We start from the raw sequence: 13,412 nt of genomic DNA, 5'->3' as shown, positions 1-13,412 counted from the left end.
TGTTCTCAGGAGAAAGAGATTACATGGTCATTTCTGGTTTCCCTATATTACCTTTGGGTGATTCCCAAAATGAAAAGAAACACTGTCCTCACATTCCCAATTCCAAACCATAAATGTCCTTTTTGCCTACTTTTGTTGGGAAGGTTAAAGGACCCTTCTCTCCCAGTATCACAATTGGCTCTCAGCTTAGTCCTGCTCCATTAACTATTTTCATGGCTTCTTGTGTTCTATTTTGTACCATCTTCATTCTCAAGAAACTTGAGATGTTCACTTTGCTTTGAATCAAAGCAAAATCTAAGTGTTACTGTGAATTCTGGAAAGAATTTTTCATCAAACAGGGTTTTCCTACACCTGAGTTGAAAGACACTCTCATTTCTCTGAAAAGTCAACTTTAGCAGGTTCTCTAAGAGATTGGGAACAGCCTTCAACTCCTTCTAAGGAGGAATTCATTTGCTGTTGCTTGGATACCCAAATGCTTGTTCCCTTTTCCCTGTATTCTCTTAAAGTGCACTTTAAGGAAACTTTTTGCTATGTTCCATTTAATTTATATAAAGTGATATTCCAGCAGAAGTGACAAGAATATCCTTCCAAGAAGAAATAAGCTATTTGAAGTTTCCTGGCAACAGCATCTTACAGGGACCCTGCCATCTGGTGTCAATGGTTACTGTTGATCAATAATATGTGTTGTGTCTGTCGAGTGCAGCTGACATTTATTGTCTTCTATCTTTGTTTACTATATTAGCAGGCAGCTGGGCTAAAAAAAAAGAGTCCAACAAGACGAGATTCTCTCTGACATACCTGCAACTCCTCCCTCCAGGAGATGTCATCTTTTCACCATTTTCAGGTCAAAATAAAGGCAAGCAGACACAAATAAAAGTTATTGTATTTAGATTTCAAAACCTGCTATCCAAGGTTTTGAACAAGTTAATTAACAAACTTTGTGCCAATATCTTTTCCAAATATTTTCTTACATGTCCAATGATCTAGTCAATCTGTATCATTTACTGAATTTCCATATTCAACAGCTTTTCTTTTCCATATATTTTTTCATGCAGTTCCTTCTATCTAGAACGTTTACTATCTTTCAATTCTTGCTTTTATTTTTTGTTAATTTTCATCTAAACCTTATTTCATGGTTCCATTCAAATGGCACAACATCCACGAAGCCTTCTGATTGATATAAAATAGGTATGACTCTTTTTCCTCTACTGAACTACAGTAACATATTTTTCCCTATAGTTCTTGCCATTGCATTTATTTATTTAGTTATCCATGAGCTTGTTTCAAACCAGTTCTTGAAGGAAACACTCACAGCTTCATATCTTTTAGACCCAGAGACCTTGAAGATTACAAGTATACTACATGCTTAATAGGTTAAACTAAAAGCTACAGGAAGAATGATATAATGACTATTAGTTTCATTCTTGTCTCTTAAGTGACATGCATTTCCAAGATGAAGGAAATTATTGGAAAGAAAAGGCTTATTATTTCTATGTGCTAGTCACTATCCGAAGAGTAGAACTGGGGCAGAAATATCTCCAGGCATATAGTCACACCAAATCACAGAGGGTCAATGACAATTTTTTTTTAATTTTACTTTACCCTGTATCTTAGCCATAGCTGACTGGCCAGAGGTAACACAGAGCTAAGTTGGACTAATTGTATCGTGTCATGGGAACAACAGCTGGGGCACAGATGTTCCCCCATTCTGAGCGCAAAGAGTCAAAAAAGACCTGTCTGTAGTGAAGAAACATGTACTTAAACTTCACTGGGCATCCCACCATCCACCTGGACCTGCTCATTTATGGTTCTGCCATTTTTTTCAGTGCTCCCTGCCCCTACCTTCTTCCCTTTAATTCTTCTTGCCAGCAACCAGAGGGTTATTGACTTATTATGCTCAACAATTATCATCTCTTATTTCCCTGACTCCTTCCAAATTTGCCCTTGATTTTCCCTGTTAGGCAGAAATATTAGTATGTAATAGACCTTCTTTGGTTTGTCTGAACCACCAGAAAGTTATTTTAAATAGATTTTTCTCACCTCTGAATAAAGTCCAGCCAGTAAAACGATATAGACTCATGACATTCAGCTACAAGATTCATAGAACCACAGCTTCCCTGGTCTTACCTGTGTGCTTATTAGCTGCAGAGGGATGGCAGCAGATCTTAAAGACATTTCCAAAACCTTGAGAGTGAAAGTAATGTGCTTCCTTTGACCAAGACTACCAGGGTCTTCTAGGAATTAAGGTGCACAGACTAAGGCCCTGGGTCTTAAAACACTAAAGTAAACTTAGTTTTATGACAGCAGGTGAATTGATCGGAACTAATGTAGAAATAGGAAGAACTGTCTTCTTGTTTTATTATAGCAACTGTGTGTGCGTGTGTGCTGTCTCTTCAGCAGGCTTATCACACACACAGGAGGGTTTTCTACCACTAGCATCACCTGGGAAGCCCATGTCTACTGTATGCTGTGGAAATATTTCTAGGTATATTATCTTGAGTATATCCTAGATGGTATATATATGTTATTCTAAACCCTGTACATAAAGTCTCACTCACTTAAAATGACTGTTAATTAGATATTATTCTTCCCAGAAACATCTGAAAGAAGGAAACAAGTATAACATGGGTACTGCTTTCTACTAGCTGTGCTGTGGACTGTTTCAGGGCAGAGAAATACCCCATAAAGAAACATTTCTAGCATAAGGATTTCAGTGGCAACTCTGGTGAGTGATACATGGATTGAAAACAAAATTAAAATTAGGTCAGGCAAGTAAGAAGGGATGTGTTATAAAGGACATTCCAATTCAATGCTCACATTTTGCTATTTGGGGTTACTTTGTATGTTTAAGCAATTTAGGGTGGGGAAAGAAAATAGGTTTCATCATTAACCCACATTTATTTTGCAGAAAAAGTGTCATTTGGTTGCAGGCCTCTGTGTTCCTAGCTTTTTTTGTTACTGATCTTCAATATAGCTAAATCTACATGCTATTATTGTTACTATTACTTAAACGGCAAACAGCAGTAATATTAAATCATTCCAGTCTGAACAACTTAAGTGACTTAATAGTCCTCACAAGGGGGTGGTTTCATGCTGGGAAAGTGTTAACAGATAAAAACTGTGCAATTTGCAGAAATTGGTATGATATCTTTATTATACCTTCTGAGCTCATTGGGCCAAATTTGACACTCTAAATTGCTATAATTTGGAGCTCTCTGGTTTTATTATTAAACAGAAGCCTAAATTTTTATATATTTGCAAAGATAAGTTCCCTAGTATTTTTAGTAATTAGTCATATATGGCACTGTAGTATCATTACATTCTTTGGAGACCTAGGTACAGGTCGAATTTTCAGAAGTAGACAAAGCAGAAGGCATAGATAGATAAGGTGATAATAGCTGAGAAATGGAGAGGTCAGATTGTGCTCAGAGAAGCGGCAAAAATCACTTTACAGCAATAAGTTAAGACTTAGGAGAAGCCAGACATAAAACTGGAAAGACATGTTGGGTTCGAGTTGTAGACTTAGATGACAGGCTAAAGAAATGATATTTTATTCTGTAATTGATGAAGAGATATTTAAAAGATTAAACCAGATAGTTCTCAAACTCTAGAGAAAATTTGAGAAATCAGGAAGACAGAGGGACTAAAGGTTGGAAAAATCATTTAGGAAGTATTTACATGTCAATAAATGTGATATAAATAGGATGCTCTAGAAATAAATACCTACAACCTTCATAGTGTTCTGAGGACCCTGGTCACCCATGATTTAGGATATGGCACAATGCTGCTAAAGCTCCACTCAAAATACTCATGGGAACTAAAATATGTTTATGAGGCACCACTCTCTCACTCCCATCTCCTTACAGATGGAGTCTAAGTTTATGGAATTATTTAACAAAAGCCTAAACTTGAAGTCAGCTAATTGACAAAGATGGGTTCATTTTATTTATGTATTGTCTACAGTTGTCTTCACACACACAAAAAATGATAAAGCAGAATAGTTACAACAGAGGCTATAAGGCCAAAAAGCCTAAAATTTTTACTATCTGGCCCTTTACAGAAATAGTCTGCTAACCCCTGTGCTAGATTACTATCTGCTCCTGGTCAATGCCTTCTTTGTTAACCTCTGAACAATCACTCCAGAAATGCCTCACTGTTTCTTCTGCTTCTGTCCTGCCCCTTTAGGTTGCTGCTGCCTTTTTTCATTTCTCTATTTTCAGGGCAGTAGCTGAAAATAGACTGTTCCAGAGAAGACCTGCCACCGTGTCAGCCAGGATTGGCCAACGGATACTACATCTTCCACGATTACTTTGGTTACCTAGGAACATAAATCAAAATGTACAGATATGTCTGTCTAAGTGGAACAATGGCACATGCAGGGCAATGTGAAGGAATTAGAAAGTAGGTTGTCTCTGCCCTATTTCCACACAGCTCTCTTCCACTGCCCACTTCACACTGCTCCAGAAGAACCTTACTGCATAAAAACATACAATAGTATAAAGTCTTTGATGAAATTCCTAGAGATGAATAGCACTGGAGAATCATAATAGTTAATCTTTCCAAATTTCTCATCTAATTGCAAAAAGAAAGCAGAAATGTGGTCAAATGACTTGCAGGATTATTATTGGTAGTTAATAAATATCTCGATGAAATCAACATTCTATTATGGAGCGCTAGAAGCTACAGCTGCTCTTCTTCCCAGCAGAATGAAGAAACAAGTAGAGTGTGCTTATCAAGGCTAAGCTGACAGGCAAGCTGTTCTTTATTGCCATAAAATAGGCAGATTTTTTTGACAGCACACATTGATGAACTCTTCATCTATTTCATAATTTTGTGCTAAAAAGGTCACCGTTATTCATTTTTCTGCACAATCAAAAAAGAAAGATATATGCAATGAAAATTCAACAATGTCAGACAGCTGGAGGGGAAAATATTTCTTTTAATGTCTACACACCATCAGTGTGGCACACTTCAGTTTGAAACTACAAACTGAATGAACAGCAATATACATAACATGGAGCAAACAGAATGACAGCTAAAAGGTGGCAAAAATGCAACGTAACATTTTCAGAATGCTCAGAATGCAATGAAAATATGGAAAAGATTTGAATGACTATTTCAGTATGTCTTTGAAAGTTCTTAGTGTCTTTTTTTGTGATACAACAAAAGCAAAAGTTAAGCCAATGCATTTCACTGAACTCTTAAAGCAAACAGTCGACAGCTAGATTACCTTGATTTGCAGAGAACTGTCACCTCTCACTTTTCATTGCATACTTCACTCTTTGTTCACAGTGCTACGGATCTGTGTGCGGGCTCAAGAGCAAATAGACTCCTGCTCCCACCAGGGTCTATAGCTAAAGGTTCAACAGAAAGGCTGCATAGCCAATGACAATGATATGAACATAGATTATTAAAAAATAAAATGCTTTCACTCAGAGGAAATAGCTCAGAAGGTTGTTGATTATGTCAGCTGTTTAGAGAGAACAATTACTCTGTTGGTTTTCTCTGGCATGTGACAGCCTTAATTCAAAGGAGGATAACAACTACTCTGCCCCAGAATTTGTATAGCACACAACATTATTTTTTCCCCAAACACATTTTGATGAATCATCTTTTCACATCCAAAGGCATTCAGGTAGAAGGAAGGAACATGAGCATTGAAGGTAAGCCAACAGGTTGGAATTCTAGATGTTCCATACCCACTGTTATTCCACACATGACCTTGGGGAAGTCTTGTAGCCTTTCTCAGCCTGAGTTCTCTCATCTGAAATTACCACTAACTTACAGAATCAATTTAAAAATTTTAATAGCATATTTAAATCAAGCAGGTGACTAATACTAAACTATTCAACTATTGTCTGGCCTTCTGAACAACTCAGTGAGGTGGGAGGGCAGGTATTCTCATTGTTTTCTTTCTTTCCTTCTGGGTATGTCGTGTATCAGCGCAGCCAGCCATATGTCAGAGCCAGAAAACCAACACAAGTCTTCCCCTGGCTTGCTCTAGATCCTCCCAGTTCTGACATTATGACAGCCATTAGAATGGCTGCCAAATGGATTGTATGTTAAAGATTCCCAATAGGCAAGGTTTCCCTGAGTTATTCACAGGGTCACAAAGTGGTACTTCGGTGGGTACAAAACTTATGATCCATAGATAAGCTGGAAAGCTTTCAGCCAAATATGAACACCATCACTGAGAGTACTAAAGGTGAAAGTAGACTACAGTTAGAGACCAGAAAGGCCAGATCACCAAGGTCCCAGGTGGCTAAAATAAAGGGGCAGTGGCAGCAGAACACACAATTAGGAAGCAGTATTTCAGAAGAGGTAAGTAAAAGTAACATAGTCCAAGTGCATTTCGAGGAGAGGGCAGCAAGTGTTGATAAAGATGCAAAAAGAAAGGTAAGGAAGAGTATTTTAAAAGTATGAAAACAAAATTTCTCAAAACGTTCTCACAAACGTAAAACCTCCTCAGAGAGTTCATTATTTCAGACCTAGAATACTGTCCATGCTCATCAGAAAGGCAAAGTGCTTTTAAAAAAGCATTTGATACTACCAGTCACTACTCTAGGCATTTCAACAGAGGACATTTACCAGGTAATGAGTTAAGAAGTCAAGCAAGGGATGGAGCAGCAAACCGGAGAAGAGCAATAGCAAAAAGACCATCATCCCCTCCAGCTGGAGACACAACAGGGGAGGCAGCATCACCAGAATGTACAGAGAAAGCCCAAGGGCTGGAGCCACACTGCATTTCACGTGGAGGCCGAGATCACAGAAGGGCCTGATGTGTAGCCGCTGGAGCCACAGATGAGATCTAGCTGCTGCTAGAGACACCATCTAAGGTACTGTGTGGGGAAAGAAATAACCCCAGAATTCCCCCACACCCCTTCCTCTGCCATTTCTGCCTGGTGTCTCTCATTGCCCAAAGTTAACCAGAAACCCAAAAACCCGGGAAACACAGCCTGCCAGAGTTCTCCTACTGGGTCAATATCTGTTAAGGAGTTACGCATTCCCTATTCTATGCCTCTAAAATAACATTCTGTGAAGTCCATTATCCCATTACACTGATTATTTGACTTGCTTCCCTTGGTAATGTGTGTGTATGCTCAGTCACTGAGTTGCGTCCAATTTTTTGTGGCCCCATGGATTGTAGCCTGCCAGGCTCCTGTGTCCATAGAATGTTCCAGGCAAGAATACTAGAGTGTGTTGCCATTTCCTATACTAGGGGATCTTCCCAACCTATGGACCAAACCCACATCTGTTGTGTCTCCTTCATTGACAGGCAGATTCTTTACCTCTAGTACCACCTGGGAAACCCTTTCTTGGTGAACTCAACTTAAAAGAACTGGAAAAACTCATCTTTGTCTAATTTACCTTTGAACACAGTATCTAGCACAGTGCCTATGATTTAGCATGTTTGATGAGTGAACTTAAAGAGGAAAATTACTGTGTGTATGTGTATGAGGGCTTAGTCATGTCTGACTCTTTGCAACACTTTGGACTATAGCCTGCCAGGCTCCTCTGTCCATGGGATTTTTCAGGCAAGAATACTGGAGTGGACTGCCATTTTCCTCCTCCAGGGGATCTTCCCACTCCAGGGACTGAACATATGCCTCCTGTGTCTCCTGCAATGCAGATGGATTCTTCATCCGCTGGGCCATTGGTGAAGCCCTACACTACTGTATCTTTTGTTAAAGTTCCTATGAGTAAATCCAACAAGTTTGCTCATAGTATGTCTACGGATATTTAAAGTAGAAATTATGAACAAGGTGATACCATTCAAAAATGAAATGTTCAGAAAAAATCTTAACATCCAAATTAAAATTCAAAGTATATTTTATAATAGAGACAGAAGGTGATAAGAAAAAAACAAATTCATCTCTGGTCACACTAGACTTCTTACAGTTACCCAAAAGTACCGAGCCATTTGAAACTTTGTTTCCACTTCATCTTTTTTCTTAGCTATCTTTTCCTCTCATTTCTGCTTCTTCAAATATTTCAGCACTGAGGTAGGAGTGGGGGTGGGGAGTGAGAAGGAAAAATGATTAGCTCTGTTGGAAGGATTATGAATAGCCTTTTAGCACACAGGTCAGCCCTGAAAAGAACCACTTTCTACTAGACCCTATTCTTCTCTGGGCAGTGCGATCACCAGCCATCCTTAAAAAAGCTGAAAAGGAGAAGACTAAAGAGCGCCTGGCAAACATCCCAGGTCACACAATCTTCTCCAAGAGGTGCCTCCTACAACTTCCTTGAGGTGTGTGTGGAAAGGAGTAGGAGGGTGTATATAAAGTTTTTACAACACTGGAAAATTAGTCCAATGGGGTAATAGAGGCTTTTTCTTCTCTCTTCCAGATTCCTGTGTGCCCAGTTATAGTCTCTAGTCCATATCCATTCTATACATACTAGGTAGCTTTCTCTCTCAAAATTCTTATCACATGTGATATATTTGATATTCGTCTTCTACAAGAATGTCAACTCCCTAAGAACAAGGGCAGGGTCTGTTTGGTTGACCTTGCAAAGATGTGCTCAGTAACTATTGTTAAATAAATACATTACAGAATACTGTAGTATGGCTTCTAGGATAACCTCTCTTTTTTGGAAATTGCAAAAATATCTATTCATTCTGATCTGTCAACTGCGTGCTTATCTAGTCTTGATTTCTTACCTAAGATCCAACATCCTACATAATATTCTTACCCACTGCTCTTTTCTACAATATTGCTTTGTCCATTTAGGGCCCGTATTGCTTTTTATACAAAGTCATTAATTTTTGTATGTGTAGATGATTACATTTAAAGATAGAAATAAGTTGAGTTCTATGAACACATCAGTATGCTTTGAAATATTCTGGCTGCCCGCTTTCCTGGCTGACCACGAGCAGCTTCTATCCCTGGCTAAATCCTACTGCACTCTCATTGTTCAGAGTTCGCATTGTGCAGGTTTGCGCTTTCTGCTAAAGACACCATTTGCTGCCTGGTACTTTCTCTCTGAGCTTCTTGGTAAAAGAGGATTATGTAGAGTTTCTCTATTAACCTCTTCTGCCCACCCCTAGACATGGCAAAACTTGGAGCTATGACATTTCCTCATAACAGAACATCCCTCCAAATACACTAACAAAGACTAGGCGTCTAGCTTGAATATTTCACACAATTTCACCAAATCTTTTATAGATTATGAAAGTATGCCATATAAAATTAGTTTTAGTATTTTGATATAAACAAACCTGTATAGAACTTACACTGATTTAATAGTAAAATTTGTGATTCAATAAAACAGGTCTTAATTGTGTTCAAAATTGTCCACAAACATTTTACAAAATGGGGAAATTTATAAGCCATAAGTTTAATTTAACTCACTTTTATAATACAAAAAATGACTTTCAAAAAATTAGGTATCTATAAATGAAATGTAATCCCTATGTGAGGGACTGTCTCACACTACTGAATACTAAAAAAGGTTATCAAACACTAAAAACAGAAAAGAAAAAATTAAATGTGTTGAAAGAGTTAAATAGTTCTAGCAGTGTTGAATGAACATTCCATTGAGAACATACACCTCTAAAAGTGAATTCATTTGTGGCTCTTCAATTGCACCTCATTCACTCTATGCATGAACAACATTTGTTGTTCAGTCGCTAAGTCATGTCTGACTCTGCAACCCCATGGACAGCAGCATGCCAAGCTCCACTAATCTCCTGTAGTTGGCTCAAATTCACATTCACTGAGCTGCTAATGCTATCTCACCATCTCATCTTCTGCTACCCTCTTCTCCTTTTGCCTTCAATCTAAACAACTAAGCACTTTTCCCCTGTGGCCTGTCTTTGTGGGAAAAAAAGTCTTCACCAAAAGTCTTCCTCACACAGTCTAGAAAACATATGTCATCCAGCTAAAGCACTGGCTGCTGGAACGTACAAGTGACTTTTGCTATAAATCTTCTCTCACAACATTAGTCTTGAGGAAGAAATGTCTGTTCCTCTGGCAAAGGCCTGTGTAGGGATCGTGCTGCCAAAGTGTCTGGGAGAAGACTGTGCAGTTTTGACTAGAGCAGAGAAGGCACTCACATGTGGTGTCACCCCCAGGCTTCTGTTAGGCATGGTCTTTGTGACCTCCAAGTTAACCAGTTTTATTTCAATTTGGGAGATGGCATACAGGAAGAAGGACCCCTGTCTGTTTCATTTTTGTTGAGGTTGATGGCAGAAGCATCTGGCTGTCAGGGGCATCAGAGAAAGTTTGGTTCAGTTGCTCAGTCATGTCCTACTCTTTGTGACCCCATGGACTGCGGCATGCCGAGCTTCCCTGTCCATCACTAACTCCTGGAACTTGTTCAGACTCATGTCTATGGAATTGGTGATGCCACCCAACCATCTCATCCTCTGTTGTCCCCTTCTCCACCTGCCTTCAATCTTTCCCAGCATCAGGGTCTTTACTAAGGAGTCAGTTCTTCACATCAGGTGGCCAAAGTTTTGGAGCTTCAGCTTCAGGATCAGTCCTTCTAATGAATATTCAGGACTGATTTCCTTTAGAATCAAAACCACATACCCACCAGAGATGCTCAGAGGGCTCAAACAAAACCTTGTGCACACTAGGACCCAGAGACCCCACAGAGACTGAGCCAGACCTGATTTTGAGTGTTTGAGTGTCTGCTGTGGAGGCGCGGGTCAACAGTGGTCTGCCACGGAGACAGGGGCTCTGGCTGCAGCAGACCTGGGAGGCACATCTTGTGATGTAAGTCCTGCTGGAGGAGATCACCATCAGCTCCACCGCAGAGCCGCCAAGCAGATGACTCACAGACCGGAAAACATTTATACATTATATGCAAAGAATTTCTTGCATTGTTATGAAAGTTCTAGGACCCACAGCAGATTTCCCAACCTGGAGATCCCACAAAAGGAACCCCCAGGGAATTTGACTCTGGATGCCAGTGGGATTTGATTACAAACCTTCCACAGGACTGGGGAAACAGACTCTTGGAGAGCACAAACAAAACCTTGTGTACACCAGGACCCAGGAAAAAAGAGCAGTAATCCCACAACAGACTGAACCAGACTTGCCTGTGAGTGTCCAGGAGTCTCTGGTGGAGGCGTGAGTTGACAGTGGACTGCCGCGGGGTCAGGGGCACTGAATACAGCGGTGCTAGCATAAATCCTTTTGAAGGAGGTCACCATTACAGATATTACCCCTACCATAGTTTGGCCTCAGGCCAAACAACAGGAAGGGAACATAGCCCCAACCATCAACAGAAAATTGGATTAAAGATTTACTGAGCATGGTCCCATCCATCAGAATGAGACCCAGATTTCCCCACAGCCAGTCCCTCCCATTACGGATCTTCCACAAGCCTCTTATCTTTATCCATCAGAGGGCAGACAGAATGAAAACCACAGGCACAGAAAACTAACCAAGCTGATCACATAGGTCACAGCCTTGTCTAACTCAAGGAAACTATGAGCCATGCAATGTAGGGCCACCTAAGACAGATGGGTCATGGTGGAGAGTTCTGACAGAATGTGGTCCACTGAAGAAGGGAATGGCAAACCACTTCAGTATTCTTGCCTTGAGAACTCTATGAACAGTATGAAAAGGCAAAAAGATATCAAAGAAAGTTAACTCCATCCTTTAACACCTAGCTTGAGTGTGTGTGCCCAGGCCCTAAGACAGGAAGCATGGGGCTTCATTACTGAGTTCCTCGGTGTGCCTGGAATATCTTTCCTTAGAGAGACAGTCTCCAAATCTGACTATCTCTCCTGGGGATTCTGGGAGGTACTTAGTGCCCAGTAAAAAATTTCATCTCTGCCTGATCCAACAGGAATAGGCTCTATTGAAACAGAGGCTCCTTCATGGTATACTCAGCTTCTCAACTTCCTTTTTCTTAGGTTCCTCCTCTTTCCCACTTCATAAGCCACTACATTCCCATTCAATTAGTTTCAAAAGCATACAAATTTGCTATAACACTCTCTGTTCTACAAAAACAATAAAGGAAAAGAAATCTTTCTCTTGACTTTAAGCCTATCCCAGTTAACATGCTTTCTGTTCCCTCCTCTGATTATAATTCTTGAAAGAACCACCCTCACTTCTGAATGTGTTTTCAGCCCTTTCTCACCTGGCTGCCAACTCTGTATGTCACTGGCACTGCTCTGTGCAAGGCTGCTTATGGCTTGGTGTTGAACTCAGTGAAAGGCCCTGACATTCAACTTCTCAAAATTGGGTCCAGTTAGAACTGGTTTGTTTTTGTTTTTGTTTTTCCCTTGAAATTCTCTGCTCTCTGGGCTTCTGTGGCCACATTCTCCTGATTTCATGCATCTTGTCTTCTCCTTGTCCCCTCGTCCTAAATGGCCTCCATCCATTCCCATGGCATTAAATCCCACTTTTACATCAACAATGCCCAGATTCCCATATTCAGATCTCAAATACAATAGCCTAGGCAAGACAAAACTTGTATCTAAAATAGATACTTGACTTTGCTCAGGTTATGAGTTACCTATCAAAACATACTTAGACCAAGTCATTCCTCTGCTTAAAAATCACCCATTTAACACAGGGTAAAGTTCAAACCTCCTGTTATGACCAGCGCCTGCCTCTCTTTTGGGTTCACCTGTGCTCCTCTGTATCAGCATTTCCCAACCACAGCAAGTTCCTTTCAGCTTTCTGGGCATATCAGGATTTTTCATATTGAGGGTTGGTGAAAAAGTTCATCAAGGTTTTTCCATAACATCCTATGAAAAATCCAAACCAACTTCCTGGCCAACCCAATACTTGCAACCTTTACACAGGCTGTGGGTGTGCCAAGATGTACCTTCCCTCCTGCTCTTTGAAGGGCTTCTTCCTTCTTAGCCAAATGGAAACATCAACTCTTCAAAGAGGTCATCTCTGATCGCATAAGATATTGTTTCACTGGAAGCGCACCAAACAACTCACTTCCACTGCTTTGGTTAAATCAAAAGTGAAAGTTACTCAGTTGTGTCCGACTCTTTGCAACCACATGGACTATACAGTCCATGGAATTCTCCAGGCCAGAATACTGGAGTGGGTAGCCTTTCCCTTCTCCATGGGATCTTCCCAACCCAGGGATCAAACCCAGGTCTCCCACATTGCAGGCAGATTCTTTACCAGCTGAGCTGCCAGGGAAGCCTTACTGCTTTGGTACACAACCTCTTTGGGAATTGGAGACTATTCCTTACTAAATATAGTCCCAAAGTTAATAAATATCTTTTTCTTTTGTATCTGGCCATTTCTTCCTCTCTCTTTCCTGGTCTTTCCCTCCCCTTTCTGCCTAGACTGTCGGGCTTATCAAAATCTCTTCTCAGAGCAAACACATATACTCAGTGTTATGACTTATTTCTTTCCTTTAAAAAAAATGTTTTCCTCCAATTGTGTTATCAAACATGCCCTCCCACATAAGAGGATCAGTAGGGAGGAGTA

Source organism: Dama dama, chromosome 28, assembly GCF_033118175.1.
Source record: "Dama dama isolate Ldn47 chromosome 28, ASM3311817v1, whole genome shotgun sequence".
Taxonomy (NCBI): domain Eukaryota; kingdom Metazoa; phylum Chordata; class Mammalia; order Artiodactyla; family Cervidae; genus Dama; species Dama dama.
Note: the sequence above shows the minus strand (reverse complement) of the source record.